We start from the raw sequence: 21,269 nt of genomic DNA, 5'->3' as shown, positions 1-21,269 counted from the left end.
TGCCTTTGTTAGTACTATGTTCTAGAATTAAACTCAACTCTGATTATATTAACCTTTAGCTAACAGCTCAAATGGAGGAGAGCATTTTTGGTGATGCTAAAATATGATGGGCAGGCTTCCTGGGGAGCAGCACCCCTGTCTTTTTTGCTAGTGGCCACCTGACATTATTTCCCAAGGACGCTGTTACTCGTGTGTACTCATGAACACAATTAGCTGCACAGTAGTAGATAGACAGGCAGCCCTTGGATTGGCTGAGTGGCAGCTGCTAAGAGACAGTAGGGTGCAGTAAGTAGACAATTTGTATGTATAAATTTTAGAACCAGTAGTATAGTGGAGTAGAATTCGGTGCTTGCTGTGTCTATTATAGCCAGTGTTTCAACCAGAGGATAATAGCCATGGCAAGGGACCAGTTTCATGAAATGGAGTTCTATAAACCTATTTTAAAAGTCATAATCATTTGTTTATTTAGGTTAGACCCTAGACCTTAATGGAAATTATCAGTAGAATATATATCCCTGTTTTGAAATATAAGGCAGTGCAATTAAAAATTCTTGTGCATATTTAGACACATTACATATGACTTATTAAAGATACTAATGAAAGCAATGTAATCAAAATAAAATCAAATGAAATCAGTCAAAAGACATTAATGGATTTATAGAATACATGTTTGGAATTAATAATTTAGTCATGAAATTCATGTTGCATCAACAGTTGTCTCTTTAGTTCCCAATATACAGCTAGCATTGTGGAAGTTTTCTGAGGTATGGGACTGGAAACTTTTCTGTTCTGGTGCCTCCATTCACCAGCAGTATAGCCTTAGGAAAATCACTTCCATATTAAAGAAATTATCTTTGCAAAATGTAATATTTGGTGCATACAAAATATATGTGAAATATGTGCATAATAATAAAATGAATACCTGTATACCTAACACCTAACTTGAGAATGAGACCATTACCAATATAATTCTGTCTACCTGTGTGTTACCTTATTGTCTCATCCCCCTGTCTCCCCTCCACATCCTCCTGCCTCCCCTCTACTCTAACAATTAACTATTTCTAGGAGTCATTCCATTGCTTTAAAAAATGGATTTAACACCTATGTATGCAAACCTAGATAATATATTGTTTTGTTTTCTTTATTTGAGAGAGAATGAGATAGAGAGAGAGAGCATGAGAGGGGGGAGGGTCAGAGGGAGAAGCAGACTCCCTGCTGAGCAAGGAGCCCGATGCAGGACTCGATCCTGGGACTCCAGGATCATGACCTGAGCCGAAGGCAGTTGCTTAACCAACTGAGCCACCCAGGCGCGCCCCTATATTGTTTTGTTTTCTTAATTTGAGCTTTATAGAAATGGTATACTGTTTTTTTTCTTACTCAGTATTGTATTTCTGTGATTCCTTATAAGGTTTTATGTAGCTATGTTTCATTCAATGTCACTACAGAATAATACTCATTTGGAAATATACCAGAATTTATTCATTCTTCTGTCAGTGGACCTTTAGGTTGTTTGCAAGTGTTTTTTTTCTCTTATCAGAAAATATGTGTCTTTTGGTGTATATTCATAATGGAAACTCTGTGAGTCCGTGTATGTGTATGTATAGGCTACACATATACACATGCAAACACACACACTTGGGCGTAAATATAAGAAGACATGCACACTTAATGACAGGTCTTGAAATGTGCAGCTGTACAAGAAGAGGTAAAATTACCCTCCAAAGTGGTTTTACCAGTATGCACTCCCATTAACAATGTATGAATTCCTATTTCTTCATATTTTTCGACACTTGGTATTGACTTATTATTTGCCAATTCTCTGATGACTAATGAAGTTAAGCATCTTTGCATATGTTTATGGGCCATTTATGTTTCCCTCCTGAAATATTTATGTCTTTTGACTGTTTCCTATTGGGTTGTTTACCTTTTTTGGACTGACTTGTAATTACAAATCCTTTTTTTTTTTTAAGATTTTATTCATTTGAGAGAGAGAGACAGAGCACAAGCAGGGGGAGAGCCAGAGGGTAAGGGAGAAGCAGACTCCCTGCTGAGCTGGGAGCCGGACATGGGGCTCCATCCCAGGACCCTAGGATTATGACCTGAGCCGAAGGCAGACGCTTAACTGAGCCACCCAGGTGCCCCTATGAATCCTTTTTATATTCAGGGTATTAATCCTTTGTCGGTTATATTTGTTGCAGATATTGTCTCGGTGACTTGTCCTTTTACTATTTTGTTTGGTGTCTTTTAATAAACAGGTTCTTAATTTTAATGTAGTTAAAATTTCAGTCTCTTTACAAGTTAGTGCTTTATTTATCTTGTTTAAGCAATCCTTGACTATGCCAAAATTGGAAAGCTAGTCTCCTTTTTTTCCTAAAAGTTTTCAAGTTTGGCAGGTTATTTTTTGAGCCTCCTTTTTCAGATCTTTAAAATGCAGGGGCTTGAACTAGGTTTTCTTTAATAACAAACTTTTACTCTTTGACGTTGTGACCTGAAGTAGACGGTGAGGATATGTGCTTATATTTTCAGAGAGTGCAGTGTAATGTAATAATCTTTCCCACTGTGAAGTTTCATGTTCACTCCTACTTTACTTCTCTTTCACTCATTTCCCCACCCTCTTCCTTCCGGTTTTCTTCAGAAATGTAACCAGTTGAATTCTGCAGCATCCTGGAGTTTCTATGTTGAAGCGGCATTTTGAAGTTGAAATTTGTGTTGAGATAATTGTAGCTATGCATGCAGTTGTAAGAAATAAGAGAGAGCCCTCATGTACCCTTTACCCAGTTTCTCCCAAAGGTAACATCTTTCAAAACCAGTATAATGTCAAAACCAGAGTGTTGACATTGATAATAGCCACCAATCTTACTCAGATTTTTCCAGTTATATTCGTGGGTGTGTGGGTTTGAGTTTGATATCCTGGTAAAAGCTGCTCTTGGTCCATCATACCAATAGGAGTCATTTCAAATTCCACCTGGTTGTTAGCAGCTAAAAACTTGAAGTGGAAGGGAGGAATGATAATTTTTCTGGCACTTAAAGGTGTACCAGAACATGCATTAGTTTATATCCCCATAAATAGAAACCTACATTATTGTCAGGCTGGTAGTCAAGGACATTTGAAGACTGCATTTATGGAGAGCTACATATGCTTTAACTCGTGTCTACCTCAAAATATTTAAAAACAAACAGTCATCTTTAGTGCATTCATTCATTCATTCATTCACCCCTTTATTGACTTCTCACCAGCCTGGCACTATGCTAAGCACCGGGAACCAAGTGGTATAAAAACAGAAGTGGTCCGTGTCCTTATGGAGGTTATAATCTAATTTACAATTTAAAAATAAGCCAACAAATATTATACTTAACTCATTTTCATAAGTTGTGAGTAAAATGAATAGAAACAGAAATAGGGTCTGTTTTTGGTAATAGTAGCCAACAAGTTCCACCTGAGGAGATAATATTTAAACAGATAATTGAAGGAATGAGGGACTACTTGGAGTAGATACTGGAACCAGCTTGTTCAGAGGCCTGGAGTTGGGCAAGAGCCCAGCACACTGGGAAACTGAAAGGAGGCTCATGGGGCTAAAGGGCACACTCAGAGGCGGAGTGGGGACATGGAAGCAAATGGGTATAGAAGCTTCTGGGTCACTGTCTTGGGAGCAATTTGGATCTTGTAATCTGGACCTCTTGAAGCCATGAAGGTGATTGGGAGATGTGGAGGGGTAGTGACAATAAAGTCTAATAATCAATTCATAAATACTTTTTGAATACTCTACTAAGTGTCAGGCACTATTCTACTAGCTTGTACTGGTGAGCAAGACAGACAAAAACGTCTGCCCCCATGGACCTTTTTTTTTTTTTTTAAGATTTTGTTTTTTTATGTAATCTCCTCCCCCAATGTGGGGTTCAAACTCACGACCCCGAGATCAAGAGTCACATGCTCTACTGACTAAGCCAGCCAGGTGCCCCTGACCTTACATTTTAATGTGGGGGGGGGTGTTGTTAGGGCAAAGGATAAACTGATCTAACAGCTCCAAAATGCAGTGGCCAGAAAAGGTAAGCGTTTGTTTCCCCGGTGTAATAGCCTGGAGCAAAGAGACATCTCTGTTCCGTGAGGTCATTCAGGGTCCCAGGCTAATGGGGCAGTTTTACCTTCCTCAGCAGTTGATTTTCAAGTTGCAGCCAGCCAGAAGGAAAGAGGGGGTTCTGTGCAAACTTCTTTATGAAAATGGCCAGTGAAGTTTCACACATCACTATTACACACATACCTTTGGAGAAATCTTTTCATACAGCCCACCCTAGCTGCAAGGGAGACACAAAATGTAGTTTCTAGCTGAAAACCCAGGTGCTCAGGAAGAATGGAAGAACAGATTTGGGAGGAGAGGACAATCAGTAGAGAGGGAAACAGACAATAAACAAGATAAATGATGGAATCTCTTGTATGCGGGTGATGAGTGAAGAAGGGAAAATGAAGCAGGGAAGGGAAGATAGGAAGGATCAGGTGGCAGAGGTTGCAGTTTTCCACAGGGTGACAAAGAAAAGCCTCACTGAGAAGATGCCATTTGAACAAAGCCCTGAATGAAGTCTGTGAGCAAGAAAAACCATTCTGAGTTGGTTTTTCTGGTTTTAACATGCTCGAACCTTAGACCTTATCTGAAAGTAGTTAGTGGAAAGGCACCATTATGCCAGTTTCACTTAGAGCAAGCAGTATAAGAAGGTCTTAACCAGTGAATGCTGGATTGATGGGTTATAATGCTGGGACCTGGACTGAGACATTTGTCAACAGATTTTGGGTTACGGGATTTTGTCTTGACTCTTCAAAAGATGGTAAGCTTGGCTCCCTGAGAAAGAAGGAACTAAGATCCCTTTGCAACACTCAGTTCAGAGTGTTGCACATACTTGTTTTATGGGGGGGCTTTGCGGAGGGAGGGGATTTTTTTTCCTAAGAGTAAGAATTATTTATGGTCTGAGCCAGCTGTAGAACTCTCATGAATTTTAGTCAGCTGTTGTCAGTGCAGGTTTAAGGATGTGGTGACATTAAAAAGAATGGACGTATTTTCTGTGTTCCCCCTTGATCATCCAAAGGATGTTGTTTTTCCAGCTACAGAAAGCAATGCTTTACAACCCTTCACTATGTTTTTCATTATATTCCAGTGCTGATTTAAGTATATTTCAATGTAAAATACATAATGAGCACCTTTTTCTACTCCTGTGCACCATTTTTAAAGGACAACGCATTTGGTTAATGGGACAAAAGAAAAGGATTTTCTGTTTTTTCTCTAATCTCCTTCCCACATCCAGCACCCCTAGATTTCAGTACATAGATTGTCTCTGGAATTTCTTATTGTTGTAGTAATTATTGTCTTTCATTAGAGAACTTACAGTTTAGAAAAAGAGAATGAGGTACATAGAATATGTAACAAAAATACAAGGCAAAAAGCGATAAATGCCATGCAAAAAGGTAAAAATTAAATGCTCTTCTAAATGTGAGGAGTAACCCTGTTGGTCTTTGCTTCCACAATAGTGAAAGGAGACAATAAGGTTTACTTTGAGCTTAATATAGAATGCTCTCAAAAGGAATTTTCCCTTCTTGGAAAAGAAAAGCATCTGATCTGTCATCCTACTGTTTATTTTTGTGAGTTGTCTCTTCCTAGGCACAGAGAAAAACGCAAGTCCGGTTGGAAAAGCACTGATCACTTCACAGCATATGATACAGTCGAAGTTACCCTTGATTCTTCTCTCCCTCATTCCATGTTATGCAGTCCATCACCAAATTCCAACACTATGCCTCCTGAATATTTTTCAGATCCACTCTTGCCATTCTTAACCCATCTCTGCAAAGCAGCTAGACTGATTTTTTAAAACTTACATTAAAGTCATTTTCATGCTAAGACTCCCTTGTGGCTCCCCTCACACTTAGGGTGAGATTTAAACTCCTTCTTTTTTTTCTTTTTTTCTTTTTTTTTTTTGACAGAGCAAGAGAGCACAAGAAGGGGGAACAGTAGAGGGAGAGGGAGAAACAGGCTTCCCGCCAAGCAGGGAGCCCGATGCGGGGCTCGATCCCAGGACCCTGGGTCATGACCTGAGCCGAAGGCAGATGCTTAACCATCTGAGCCACCCAGGCACTCCGAGATTTAAACTCCTTCTTATCAGACCTGCCAGGCTCTGCCTGCCTGTGCAAATCTCTGACCTCTGACTCTTGCCTTGTGCATTGCAGTCACACCAGCCTTCCCTCAGGGTTCTACCCTCCTACTGCACACTGCTCCCACTGTGTGGAACCCTCTCCCCAAAGACCCTATTTGTATTCCTCCTTCAGAACTAAGCTCAAGCATCACTTCCTAAAGGAAGCCTTCCCTTACCGCCTCCGAGGTCAGGCCACCCAGTCTCACAGGGTCGCATAGCCCCTTGTACTTCTCTTAAGTAGGTCTTTCTGCAGTTGTGATTAATAATGAGTCTTGGAACTGGTTATTAGCTGCCTCCTCCTGTAGAACCAGATCTAAGAGGACATGTGTGCTTGTACTTATTTGCTGCTCTAAATCTAGAGTTAGTGTCTAGTGTAATGCTGGGCACTGGAATAAACGCTCAAAAAATATTTGTTGCCAAAGAAAAAGAGCAGAAAATTTCCAAATCATTTCAGTTTGGTTTTGGATTTTATTTAGGATCACAGGTTTTCTAATGTTGGAATGTTGACAAAAGACAGCAGCTCACGGTGGGAGCTGTCAGAAATGCAGTTGTGAGGCCTCTGATTCAGACCTGCTGCATCACCACCTCTGGCGTGGGGGGCCTGGCAACCCTTGTTTCAACAAACCCTCCAGGTGATGCTGATGCATAATAATGTTTGAGAACCAGTGTTCTATAAGTATATTAACTAAAGATGGACTCTAGCTAAATAAAATAGAAAGTGCTGTTTTAAACCAATTTTGAAATTAAGTTACATTGTTTCTGACCAACAATAGGCCATAAACTACTTTTAAATGATCGTAAAACTGATAATGCCCACGATTCCCCTGTTGGGGCTCTGTTTTTGAAATTGTTTTAATGTTTATTATACAGGTTCAAAAGTTTTTTTGCTAAAGCTTAGGATGTCGTAGTTTCTAGACTTACATTTAAAGCATTTTGAAGTATTAGCAAGGTTTGGATGTGCATATTCTTGGCTATGATTAGATTTGGGGGCTGATGGATTGACTGCATTGTTAAAGGTCACTCATCCTTGATTTTGACTTTATATATATATATATATATATATATATTTTAAGATTTTATTTGAGAGAGAGAGCATGGGCGCCCAAGCTGGGGGTGGGGCAGAGGGAGAGGGTGAAGCAGACTCCCCACTGAGTGTGGAGCCCGATATGGGGCTCAATCCCCGGACCCTGAGATCATGACCTGAGCCGAAGGCAGATGCTTCACCAACTGAGCCACCCAAGTGCCCCTTGCCTTTTAAATTTGCTTCTTGTTTGACTCCAGGCCACTATTTTAACAAACCATTTCCACCTGGTGGGAATCACTATTAAGTGATCCATAGAAAATTAATTTCAGGTTTTTTTCTCACACAGCAGGTGTCCAAGGCTCATTGATTCTCTTTCTGATAATTGGTTAGAAGTACAAGATTTGAATGGGGATGGGAGATAACCAAGAAAAGATTTTTAAAATATTTTTGAAAGCTTTTAGTTTTAGAATAGTTGTAGATTTACGGAAGTTGCTTAGGTAGTCGAGTTTTCATATATCCCACATGCAGTTTCCCAATTTGTCACAATTAATGAACTAATAAGGATGTATTATTAACTAAAGCCCATACTTTATATTTCCTCAGTTTTCCATTAATATCTTTCTGTTCTAGGATCCTATCCAGGATACCACATCATGTTTAGTTACCATTTCTTCTTAGACTCCTTGTGGCTGTGACACTTTCTTAGACTTCCCTTGGTTTAGATGATGTTGACAGTTTTGAGCAGTACTGGTCAGGTATTTTATACTATGTCTGTCAACTAGGATTTGACTGTTTTCCTTATGATTAGACTGGGGCTATTGAGTTTTGGGAGGAAGATTGGAGAGGTAGGTTAAGTGCCATTTTCATCACACCATATAAAGAGTACATATCCTCAACATAATCACTGTTGGTGTTGACCTTAAATCACTTGTCTAAAGCAGTGTTTACCGGATTCCGCCACTGTAAAGCTGCTATTTTTTCTCCTTTCCATACTGAACTCTTTGGAAATAAGACACTAAGTATATTCTGAGAGATTTTTTTTTAAAAACTTATTTATTTGAGAGAGCATGAGCGGGAGGGGCAGAGAGAATCTCAAGCAGACTCCCGGCAGAGCGCGGAGCTCGACTTGGGGGATGCAGGGCATGTGGGGCTTGATCTCACAACTCTGAGATCGTGACCTGTGCCGAAACCAAGAGTCCACCACTTAACCGACTGCGTCACCCAGGCACGCCCCCTAAGAGATTTTTTCTTAAACTCTACCCCCCAACATGGGGCTCAAACTCATGACCCTGAGATCAACAGTCACATGCTTTACTGACTGAGCCAGTCAGGTGCCCCAAGAGATTGTTTTTTAAATGTGAGATTCCAGATAACATCTTTCTTACTGAGTGGAATCTCCTCCATTATTTTGTGGTATCTTTAAGTTTTACTTTAATCAGAGACAGGTATATGCAACTGACATATTTCAAGTGCTTATTTAAATTGTGAAGTGTATTCAGTTGTGAAGGGATGTGAAATTAACGAATATTTTTATGAATATTTGTGCTGGGGGCAGTTAGTTCATGTGTTTTGCAAATGTTTCCGTGTCCAGCTGTTGCCCACATCCACTCTCACTCCTCAACCTCCACACCTCTGTTTGCCTGTAGCTGTGCCTAGAATTCAATTGCCGGCTAGCTAAAACCACTGTGAAAACACTTAGGTAGGTAGAGTGGCCCAGGATTTGTTTGCTTGGCAGGAACTCACTTGCTAGAATGGTCTTTAATATGTTTGTGCCTCTCTACTCTGCTTCTTTTGCCAGAATAGATGCAACTCTATAAAGATTTGCTTGTCTTCCTAACTCCTTTTTTAATATATCGTAGCAGTGACTGAGTTATTGATCTGAAGGGATAATAACAACCCTGAATGTGCTTTTTGCAAGTCCCGATATTTTAAGAACTGAGAGCTTTGAAAAAGAACATTGCTTTACTTCACATAAACACAAAGCTTCTTCAAACCCAATAATATACAGCATGTGTCATAAACAAAGTTCATTACTAGAAATCACCAGATTCAGAGGGAGCAAAGGATGATGGAGAAAGAGTTCAAGCAAGTGATAATACTTGCTCAAAGACAGATGACCAGGGTCAGCTACATGGGAACATGGCCTGCAGCAGCCTCACTCCCTCTTTCCCCACCAATCCCTAATTCATGTTCTTGGCTTCTGACAGACATTTAAAGCACTTCTCAGAAAGATGGTTCCAGAAGGAAAGGCACACAGAAAGTAAACAATTAGCTTTTTGCTGAAGTTAACCTTTAGTACATTATTAATAGTTTTGGGGTGCTAGTTTGACTCCTCAGTAGAGGAAAAAACGCGCAGAATGCCTCAGTATGATTAGATATATTTCATATAACCGAAAACAACACATCTGCCATAAGGCAAATAGAAAAAATTGGGGATTTTTTTTTTTTTTTGCTGCATGTATTTATTAATGCTAATAGGATCTAAGAGGACTCCCTGAATTTGAGAGAGATGCCAAAAAGGGAGAGAGAGCTAAAGAATATTTAGGTTTACACTCTTGATTGCTCAATGTCACTGTCTAATATCTTTTATATATCATAGCTATTCACTACATTTAAGAATCCAGTACTCATTTTTTTTTTTAAGATTTTATTTATTTATTTGACAGAGAGCGAGCACAAACAGGGGGAGTGGCAGGCAGAGGCAGAGGGAGAAGCAGGCTCCCCGCTGAGCAAGGAGCCTGATGCGGGACTTAATCCCAGGACCCTGGGATCATGACCTGAGCCGAAGGCAGACACTCAATGACTGAGTCACCCAGGCGCCCCTCCAGTACTCATTTTCAAAATTTGTTTTTGACTTCTGTTAGTAAACTTTTTATTTTAGAATAGTTTTAGATTTACAGGAAATTTGCAAAGATGGTACAGGGAGTTTGCATATACGCCCCACACCCCATTTCCCTATATCTTACATCAGTTAGTTCAGTACATTTGTCACAATTAATGAACCAATATTGATATTATATAAAGTCCATACTTTCTTTCTTTTCTCTTTAGCTTGTCCCTAATATCCTTTTTCTGTTCCAGGATCGCATCTAGGATACCATATTGTATTTAGTCATCACATCTCCTTAGGCTCCTCTTAGCTGTGACAGTTTCTCAGACTTTCCTTGGTTTTGATGACGTTGACAGTTTTGAAGAGTAGTGTTTAGGGATTTTGTAGAATATCCCTCAGTTAAGATTTGTCTAATGTTTTCCTCAAGGTAAGACATGGGTTATGGCTTTTTATGAAGAAGACTAGAGAAGTAAAGGGCTATTCTCGCATCATATCCACCATGTATAGTATCATATATCATATATCATGTATATATGAACTTGATCACCTGGCTGGGGCAGTGTTTGTCAAGTTTCTTCACTGTAAAGATACTCTTTTTTTTAAAACAGAGGTTTTTATTGATTTTCTTACCTCGGTGATTCTGGAGATTAATGTGGTTCATTTCACTTATTTATTCAACAGAAATTATTGGGAGTTAAAGAAAATGCGGTTTTAGGTGAATTTTAGGGTTTTGTATTCAAGGCCCACTCATTGGAAAAATAAACCATACTTAAGGAACAGCCTATACTTTGTAGGTAATGAAAGTTGGTCAAGGTTAAGTTTTTGGTGTGCCCTGTATATTTGTTTAGCTTTTCTAAATATACCAAGTTTTTCAACAAAATTCTATTTGATTACAGATGAGTATGGTTAAATAATTTAAGTCACATTCTTCAAATGTTATAGCAACTCAGTTATTCATGATTTGCCAGTTATTAGACTTTCTCACCTTCTCTTTTCATTTATTTTATATTCAGAAATAACAGTGAAAAGTATACCTGTAAATGAGACCCTGTCTCCCCAGCTTTTCATATAAGTACAAAGGATTATATAGATATTAGGGATCAAGCAACCTCCTCCTTATTTACATTTCTTCAAATGCTAGTCATAGTAACAGATGAAGATCAGAAAGTACTAGGAAAAGAAGTCACCAGCACATCTTGTGTTGAAATTTGTTAGGGAGTGTCGATATCAAGGAATGAGTGTGTCACGCAGCAGATGAGCCTCTAGGATGAATTTGATTAATTCTCCAAAGCAGCAAAATCTCATAATCAGATGGTGTTGCTTGAGGCTTTCTCTTGCTTTCGAGTTGGATAATCTAAATTGTGTAACCTCTAGTGGATTTCCATTCTGTCAGTGTATCAAAGAATGTCTGTGCAGATGGAAAGAGATTTTCTGTTGGGCTATGTGTGAGCTCAGTGCGAAGGGTTAAAAATTAGAAGTGAATGCATTTAACTCAGTTTTGCTTCCTGATGACTGGCATCTCTACCAGATTTGTTGACACGGCAAACATGGAAGGAGCAAAGGCATCTGGATAGTATCGCTGGCTCTGCCACTAGTTTGTTGTGTAATTTTTGAGGTAGTTTTTTATGTAACTTTCCTCAGTGGCCCTCAGACTTTCATCTTTACAGTGAGAGTAGATAGGCCAGAGCATTGCTTAAACCCCTTACGAATGTGTAAGTCTGAGTTTCAGAATGGGAAAGAAGAGTAGCAATATGGACTGTCCCCTCAATTATACATTCATGATCCTCCATGATCATGATATGGTACATTAGGGAAAAATGTAGTGGGAATCTTCCCACAAAACATTGTATATGCAGTTGGGGACATGGGTCCTGACCAAGGAACTGATGGCTAATAATTATTTTTTCTAGGTATGGCCACAGATATAAAAATGAATAGATTTCCGGGTAATAGCTATGGGCCATAGAGCTTTTTAAGAAATGTATTCTGGCGGCGCCTGGGTGGCTCAGTTGGTTAAAGTGTCTGCCTTTGGCTCAGGTCATGATCCCAGAGTCCTGGGATCGAGCCCCACATCGGGCTCCCTGCTCAGCGGAGAGCTGCTTCTCCCTCTCCCTCTGCCTGCCGCTCTGCCTACTCGTACTCTCTCTGTCTCGTCCTGTCAAGTAAATAAAATCTTTTAAAAAAATGTATTCTGGATTAGGGAAGTGTGGTGGGTGGAGAAGGTGGACAGAGAAGAGATGTCTATAATCGGAATTCTGTATTACTCTTCCTTACTGTCTCTCTCTTTCATTGGTATTTTCTGCTCATGGCCTTCATGCTGTCAGATGTTGGGAAGGCTCTGATCCCTGCTGACTTCCATGTCTTCACAGCTCTCCGGTGGACAGAGTTGGGACAGGTCAGCCCTGAACCAGGCTTTGGGCCCCAGCCTGTCCTGAGGTGGGGAGAATTTCAGGAACCTTAAGCTGCTTAGCTCAGCAGGTCAGCATGTCTGCTAGTCTCATTCTGACTTTGTGTGCTTAGGTTTTTGTAAGACTTCTCTTGCTTAGTTCCTTGTGATTAAGACTGGATTTGTATTTCTGTGCCAGAAACTGAGCCCTCTTCTCTTTCACCCCTGTGAAGTCCTAATCTAGGTACAGTACCCCAGGGTAGGAATGTGCTTTCTTTTAGCCAGGCCTCTTGGGAACTTAAGCTTTGCCTAGACCCATGCCTGTCATTGGGACTTTGCTGAACATTGATGGTGATGTTGATGCTTACTAATTGCTTTTTACCATATTTTCCCTATTGTCATCTTCTGTCTGCTTTCTCCTTGCTCAGTATCCTGGTGCTCACTGCTCACCTACGTGGACCTCTGCCTATTGCTGCCTGCTCTCCTTTTCTAATTAGGCACTCTTGCCTACTTCGATTTCCTTCTAGATCTTGCTTCTGGGTTTACACTCCAAGCACCTGATATTCCCTCCCTTTAATGTGGAGGGGCCTGATGTGTACCATACTGCCTCCCTTCAGAAGCTTAATTATGACAATCAGTTGTTTTCTTTCTCTAGGACCTTTATAAAAAAAATCTGTCAGCTTTTATTTCATTTTATTTCAAGATTTTTATTTATTTGAGAGAAGATGAGCAGGAGGAGGTGCAGAGGGAGAGGGAGAAGCAGACTCCCCGCTGAGCCAAGAGCCTGACAACATGGGGCTTGATCCCAGGACCCTGAGATCATGACCCCGAGCCAAAGGCAGATTCTTAACCAACTGAGCCACCCAGGCACCCCAAAAAAATCTGTCAGCTTTTAGCTGTTTTATTTCCTGATATAACAAACTCACCCCTTGACATTTTTCATTGGACCAATTTTTTAGCTTTCTTTGGAACATCTCACATAGCCCCTTTTCAGCCATTTGTTACTTTCACAGGAGAGTGGCCTTGAATCCTAAAATCCTTACATTGGAAGACACTTCCAAAGGTATCCAGTTCAACTTTCCATGTAATGGGTAGCTTATCAACTTTCAAAATAACCCATCAGTGACATTTTACAGAAGCTCTCTAATGGTTTCTTGGGCCCAAACTATCCATTCATTCATTCATTCATTTACTCATTCATTCAGTCAGCCAACACAGTTACTAAAACATCTATTGTTAGCCAAGCACTGGAAGTAAGTGTGTGTGTGTGTGTGTGTGTGTGTGTGTGTATCACCATTCCTGTCCTTCGGGAAATGCTACTGTAGTGGGGTATAGAGAAATAAGCAATCGCGATCACTAACTAGAGATATACCATGGGTAGGAGAATGGGTCATTTCTTCTGCACGACTGAAGGTTTGGTTTGTGAAGGGTCTCTTTCTGCTGCCTCAATTAATACCATCTTTCTGATCCACCAGTTTTTCAACTACCTAAAAAAGAAAGGCGGGGAATGCCTCTGCTTCTACCTTCTGCCTCTGTCTATCCTTGACTTGCCCTTGGAATCATCTTTCTAAATGCAAATCTTGGTGTGTTACTCCTCTGTTAATAGGCTTCACATTGTCTCCCCTTCAAACTGACATCTAACTCTTTGGCACAACTTACAAAACCTCAGCCTTTCTGGTTCATGCCTACCTCTGGTCTCATCTACACCATTTTCACCAGATTCTCAGTGCCCCAGAACTTCGCGCAGTTTCCTGGCTATATCGTGCTTACTTACCTTTCTGTCATATATGCTGTTCCTGCTACCTGGATCGACTGCCAGTCTTGTCTTCTTGGTGAACTCTGGGGCACTGAGAGCTGAGAGAAAATGGTGTACAAGGAGGAATAAATCATTTCTTCACTCATTTGTTCATCCAACAAATATTTCCTGGCTGCCCATTCTGGCACAGGCTCTGGTCAGGCTGAAAACAGAGATCAATTCCTGGTCTAGAGTAGCTTGTAACCACCAGCAGTTTATTTTTCAGTTTAGGTCTGTCTTGGGCTCTGAGAATGCTTGCTTACAAGACTCCTACCACTGTTTTGACAGGAGCTCCCTGCAAACCCAGGACCTTGCACGCTGGTTTATCCACTACTAGACACCTGCCTGCAACTATCACTGAATAACTTGTCAAACAGGGAGAAAGGCCCTTTGGGGGGTTTGGGGCAACTCTTCACCTTCTTGCACCCTGCAGCCTTTGCTGCCAAGATAAGCTTCTGTGAGTCTAAAAAATTCAAATCAAGACAAAGAAATTGCATAGAATGAAAATGCTGCTTCCCTGCTCTTGTAAATCAGAACAGTTGTAAAATGAAGAAAATTAGTACTTTAACATTCCTGTCTCCTCAAGCAGTCGTTTTAAGTGAGTCCTCTACAAACTCAAGCAGTTGGTAAGGACAGTTAGTGGCCATTTATCATTTTAAGTTGATTTGTTTCAAATAAATAGCAAATGGGGTATTTTAGTCCTAAATTATGCATTAATCAACTTCCTAACCGAGCCCTTTTTTACATATCAATGAGCAGTGAAAGAGACACAGACAAATCTGTCATGATCCTTGTGAGCCTTCCCTGTCTTTCTGTCCTTTAATCATGATTCTTAAACTTATGATCAAAACTCAGCACTTTTCATTCTGACTAGTTGTAGATCTCTGCCTAAAATAGATGGCCATTTCTGAGATGGTATGCATTTTTGTTTTGTTTTTCTGGATTATTGAGACATAATTTACATACAGTAAAATTCACCCTTTTTAGGTATTTAGAATCTATGAATTTTGACAAAATTCTATAGGTTGTGCCACCACTGAAATCAAGATAATAGAATTTTCTGTCACCCAAAATATTCCTTCATGCTCCTTTGTAGTTAACCCCCTCCCTATATGGCCAACTACTGCTCTTATTTCTGTCTCTATAATAGTTTTGTCATTTCTAGAATTTCATATAAATTTCATATAAATTTGATATAAATGGGATCAAAATGTGTAGTCTTTGAGTTTGCTTATTTCACTTAACATAATGCTTTTTTAAAAAAGATTTTATTTATTTAGAGAGAGAGCGAGCAAGTGTGAGCAAGGGGAGGGGCAGAGACAGAGGGAGAGGGAAAGAGAAAAATCCTAAGCCAACTCCCCGCTGAGCATGGAGCCCAACATGGGGCTCGATCCCACGACTCTGAGATCATGACCTGAGCTGAAATCAAGAGTCGGAACCTTAACCAACTGAGCCACCCAGGTGCACCTAACATAATGCTTTTGAGTCATCCATGTTGTTGCATTTATCCATAGTTTGCTGCCTTTTATTGCTGAGTAGAATTCCATTATATGAATGTATCAAAATTTGTTTATCCAAAAAAAAAAAAAAAAAATTTGTTTATCCATTCACCATGATGGACATTTGGATAATTTAAATTTTTTATATTACGAATAAAGTTGCTATAAACATTTATATTCAGGTTTTTATGTGGATATATGTCTTTATTTCTCTTAGGTAAATACCAAGGAGTGGGATCCCTGGGTTTTAGAAAGTGTGTTTTTAACTTTATAAGGAAATGTCAAATGTACTGTTGCTGATTGCTGTCAGCAATGTAAGGTTCCAGTTGCTCCATATCCTTGACACCATCCTTATTGTGTATCTATTTCAATTTTAGACATCCTAGTAGATAGCTAGTGATATCTTTTTGTAATTCCACATTTTTCCTAATGACTAATGATTTTGAGCAAGTGTTTATTAATTGTTTTTAATTGGGCAAGTTTTTTTTAACACAGTTTTAAGGGTTCTTTATATATTCTGGTTATCAGCCCTTTATCACATTTGTTTTCCAAATATTTTTCCCAGTCTATGGCTTGTCTGTTTTTTATTTTCTTACTATCTTTCAAAGAGCAAAAGTTGTAAATTTTGATGAAATTCAAATGATCAATTTTTTTCTTTTATGGTTTGTGTTTCTTCTGTTCTGTATGTAATTAGTAGATGTAAGATCATGAAGATTTGCTTCAGTTTTTTTCTAGAAGTTTTTTAGCTTTAGGGTTTACATTTTAGTCTATGATCAATTTCAAGTTGCATGTATAGAGTGAGGTTTGGGTTGAGGTTCACTTAAATATAAATATACCCCATTGTTCCATCATTATTTATTGAAAGACTAAGACTGTCCTTTGTCTATTTAATTGAGTTGGCATTTTTGTCAAAAATCAATTGAGTGTATATGGGTGGATCAATTTCTGGACTGTCTACTCTGCTCCATTGATCTATGTGTTTATTCTTTTGCCAATATCACACTGTTTTGAATAGTGGTAGCTTAATAGTCTTGAAATCAGTGGGTTTGAGTCCTCCAACTTTCTTCTTTTTCAAAACTGCTTTGGCTGTCCTAGATTATTTGTTTTTCCATATAACTTTTAGAATCACCTTGTAAATTTCTTCAAAAAGAAGGTTGCTTGGATTTTATTGAGTGTTGAATTGAATACTGAGTTGGAGTTGAATTGAATCTATAGATGAATTTTGGAGAGAATTGCAATATTGATAATATTGAGTCCTCTGATCCATGAACATGTAACTAACTACTTGTATCTTGATTTCTTTTTTTTTTTTTAATATTTATTTGACAGAAAGAGACACAGTGAGAGAGGGAATACAAGCAGGGGGAGTGGGAGAGGGAGAAGCAGGCTTCTCGTGGAGCAGGGAGCCTGATGCAGGGCTCGATCCCAGGACCCTGGGATCATGACCTGAGCCGAAGGCAGACGCTTAACGACTGAGCCACCCAGGCGACCCTATAGGTTTTTTCATAGATGTTTTTTATTAGGCTGAGGAAGTTACCTTTCATTTCTAGTTAACTGAGTATTTTTAAAAATCATGAATGGCTGTTGAACAAATGTCATACTTTTTCTGCATCTATATAAAAATTGTATGAATTTTCTTCCTTTGTTCATATTGTCAGTGGCATTGCTTGAGTTATGAATGTTGAACCAACCTTGCTTTTCTAGACTAAATCCCATGTGACCATTATATACTATTCTCTTACATTTTATAGATAAAAATCGTGGTTAGATGCCACAAAGTTGTTGGCAATTCCTTAATCATATGTGTGTTTTATAGGTCACTAGAGCCACCTCCATCTTTATTAAGGGAAGTTCTAACCTTACCTATAATGTAATATAGGTAGAGCGCTTTTCTTCATCTTCATTTGGTCTTTAAGCTATCAAAAGAACAAGGGGATGGGCAACAAATATAGGAAGTGTCTTTGTACTAGGCAATGAGTACATTTATTTAATTTAACCTTATTTAATGGGAAATTGAGGTCCAACAAATATTTTGTACCACTGAAGTCTTGCAGTAAATGGTTAGTCAGAACTTAAATGCAGGTTTGTTTGGTAAAACCCCTGTCAGCCCACTAGATTATATTGCCTCTCTCTGGTAATGAATGTATGTGTAGGGGGTGTTGCAGGGGGACAGAGACAAGGGAGGGTGGGAGAGAGAGTGAGATTAGGAAAGGGAGAAATGTTCTACCACCCTTTATTGCCATTTGAAAATCTGGGCTCTTAGATATCTTGGTTTTATATCTCTCTTCTGTTATTTACTTGATTTGTGGCACATTTGTCTCCCTGAGACTCTTTTTTTTTAATCTGAAATGTAGAGGCACCTGAGTGGCTCAGTCGGTTAGGCATCCAACTCTTGATTTCAGCTCAGGTCATGATCTTCGGGTCCTGGGATCAAGCCCTGCATTGGGCTCCGTGATCAGCAGGGGAGTCTGCTGGAGATTCTCTCTCTCTGCTCCTCCCTCCCACTCACACACGTGCTCGCTCTCTCTCACTCTCTCTCTCAAATCTTTTTAAAAATCTGAAATATAAACTGTTAGCACAGGTTGTTATGAGGAATACAGATGATATTTGTAAAGTGCCTTGCACATAGAATGTGCTCAATATAGTGGTATCTATTACTATCATTATTATTAATTTCTTACCATGAAATGCATTTTATAACTGGAAATAATTAATTTGGGTTTGGAAAATGCCAAATGGGAATTAGGATGATTTCTGTAGTTTATTTAGTTCTTTTATCAAAATAGCCTAGAGCAAGTTCCTTTTTATAAAAATGGACTTAATTTCCTGTACTTTTTACCTACCTCCTCCCTAAGTCAAAACAATACCAATTTACTAAATCATTTTGCAGATTTGGAAGGCTTAAAAGATACAGCTGAATGCTTTAGGCTCTGGAAATGAGTATGTGCACACTTCTGTGCTTGTGTAGGTCTTTGTGTGGTCTAGAAGTGATTGTCTCAGCCAGGAGGACTAGAGATGCCATTTTCATTTTACATGGGCAACCAACCATGGATAGCTAGCTCTAGTCCCTTGGCTCATGCAGGTCTGACCATTTCTGAGTCATTGAAACTCACTTCTCTAACTTACACAAGTCACTTCAGACTGTTTGAAGATAATGATTCCTTTTTTCAGTAAGGTTGTTTTGATTATCACAAGTAGGGCCCAAGAGCTGTGTTTTCACCAGTCAAGTCAGGGAGGTAACAATGAGAAAAATGGCTAAGTCTAAGAAAGGGCCTCAGGCCATCGTCAAATGACCTTTCAGTGTCTAGGACCTCAGGAGGGCTGTTGACTCCAACTCTGGCTCCAGCTCCAGCAATCCATAGCTTCTGGGAACTGATTCTCATTGTTATTTGATTTCCTAGCAGTACCCTTCCAACTAAAAGTGTGCTGTTTGACAGGTGAAAGTAAAGGACAATCTATTGTATTTGGGGAATTTTTGTATAATATCACACCATTGCTTGGTGGTGGTGGTGTAAATCAGAATTGGTAATCATTAGTCTCTTTAAAACAGGTTTATTGAACTGTGATCATTATACAAAATACCGTGCATATTTAATGTACACAATTTGATGGGTTGAACATATGCATACACCCTTGAAATCATCACCACAGTCAGGGTAATGTACATATTCATCATCTGTAAAAGGCTCCTCCCACTGCCCTTATGTTTGTTTGGGGTGTGGGGGGTAAGAACTCCTAACTTGAGATTTACCATGCTAACAAATTAGTGACAATACAATATTTTGCATACACTGTTTTCAAAGCACACTGACCACATCTTCTAATTTAATTTTCACCTTATAAATTAAGGTAGGTCTTCTCCTTTATGATGAAAAAAAAACCAGACCTTAGCAATATGTTTTCTCAAAGATCACTATTAAATATTGTACCAGTATCCAGGACCCAGTTCTGATTTTTGTTCAGTGTTCTTTGCATAAGACCTCTGGGCCTTGATCCTGATGTGATGCCAAACTTCATTGACCTGGTAAACATTCAAAAACTAAATATCTAATGACCTTTGTCCTTAAAATTAGGATCAACAAATGTGATTATATGCCGGACTTCAAAGAGAGTTCATGAAATAACTAATTAGCGGAGGATAAAGTTTGGGGAGTAACTTCTACCCTTCATACATGTAACTCTTTTTTCTAGATTGGTTAGACAGAGTTCCAGTGTCCCAGCAGCAATGTTCAAAGGCTGGTCTTTAAACTTTTGAAAGGTGGTTTAATTTAAAATGTTGGGCAGTAAGGTGAGGCCCAGCCTGATAGATTTGCTGGGGCCTCTTGAGTAGCTGCTTTGTGTTAAACACTATTCTAATCATTACAGGGGCATAGAGATTAAAACAAAATTTAAAAAAGTATTATTCCACCCATTAGGACTTCACAAGCTAGCAGACAAGATGGAAGCGTACACAAAGATGTTTCCATATTATTCTTCCTCTAGTCCATCTTCCATTCTGCCAGTAGAACAATCTTTTGAAAACACATACCCTTTCCCTGCTTAAAACTTCCTGGTGGTTCCCTGTCTCCCAGAGGACCTTGTCCAAGTTTCTTACCAGACATACAAAGCCTTCTCTGATTTGGCCCAGATTATTCGCCCTCTGTACCCACACCTCCACAGCAAGCCCCAGGCACATACCACACTCCTTGGGATACTCAGAGCAGCTCATGATTTTTCATGCCTCTGAGTGTCTACTCATGCTGGGCGCTCTGGAGAATGCTGTGTTAGTCTGGGTCCTCTGAGAAGCAGAAATTGATTTTATTAAGGGAAACCACCACCTGTGTGAGACCACGAGGAGGGAGACGGGAAGGATGGGAGTGCCATAGTCCATGATGCAAGTCTGACCCCTAGTGAAGAGAAGAGAGAGTAGCTTAGGCAGAAGATTTCTAGGCTGCTGTGCAGTTGAAGGAAGGTTCAGAAAAACCTTTGGGTAATCCAGGTCAGTGGAGTCTTACCCCTGCTGTCTTCACTCATGGGTCAGGTGCAGCCCATTGGAAGTATAGCTTCAGCACAGACATTAGGATGAATTTCTTTTTTTTTTTTTTAAAGATTTTATTTATTTATTCATGAGAGACAGAGAGAGAGAGGTAGAAGGAGAAGCAGGCTCCCAAGGAGCAGGGAGCCCGATGTGGGACTCGATCCCAGGACCCTGGGATCATGACCTGAGCCGAAGGCAGACGCTTAACCATCTGAGCCACCCAGGCGCCCTAGGATGAATTTCTGATGCAGCAGCTCAGTTGTGCTCCCTGTAATTAGAGGCCTTCCTCTTAGCCTCCAGAAATGCCTTTCTTCCATCTTACTCCTCTCACGTGTCCTTAAAAGGCCAGCTTTAAATGTTTCCTCTTCTAGGGAACTTCTCCTTGAAGGAAATTCTCAGCAGGTCACAGGATGGTCCTCACTGCCTATAATGACCGTCCCCTAATTTCTGCCTGGTTCCTAATACACTTATTTGAACCCCTACCACGTATTATGGGACCAAAAAACTAGTAGGTGCTCAGGAAATAATTGTTTGAATGAATGAA

General features: G+C 39.6%; 1 protein-coding gene and 1 non-coding gene across 9 annotated transcripts in view; one reads left to right on the top strand and one right to left on the bottom strand.

The window, feature by feature from the left end:
• The window catches only part of ATP11C (ATPase phospholipid transporting 11C), a 177,645-nt gene that overhangs the window by 18,396 nt on the left and 137,980 nt on the right, over positions 1–21,269 (top strand). The gene's annotated exons all lie outside the window — the stretch shown is intronic.
• On the bottom strand, positions 17,461–17,585 carry LOC123851766 (U6atac minor spliceosomal RNA). Its single transcript, XR_006792704.1, has one exon. It is a non-coding gene; the product is annotated as a U6atac minor spliceosomal RNA (small nuclear RNA).

This window comes from Mirounga angustirostris, unplaced genomic scaffold (assembly GCF_029215605.1).
Source record: "Mirounga angustirostris isolate CCGP_5_RB_7025 unplaced genomic scaffold, mMirAng1.0.hap1 SCAF_11, whole genome shotgun sequence".
In the NCBI taxonomy this organism is placed as follows: domain Eukaryota; kingdom Metazoa; phylum Chordata; class Mammalia; order Carnivora; family Phocidae; genus Mirounga; species Mirounga angustirostris.
The sequence above is the reverse complement of the archived record's forward strand: the minus strand, read 5'-3'. Positions and strand labels throughout refer to the sequence as shown.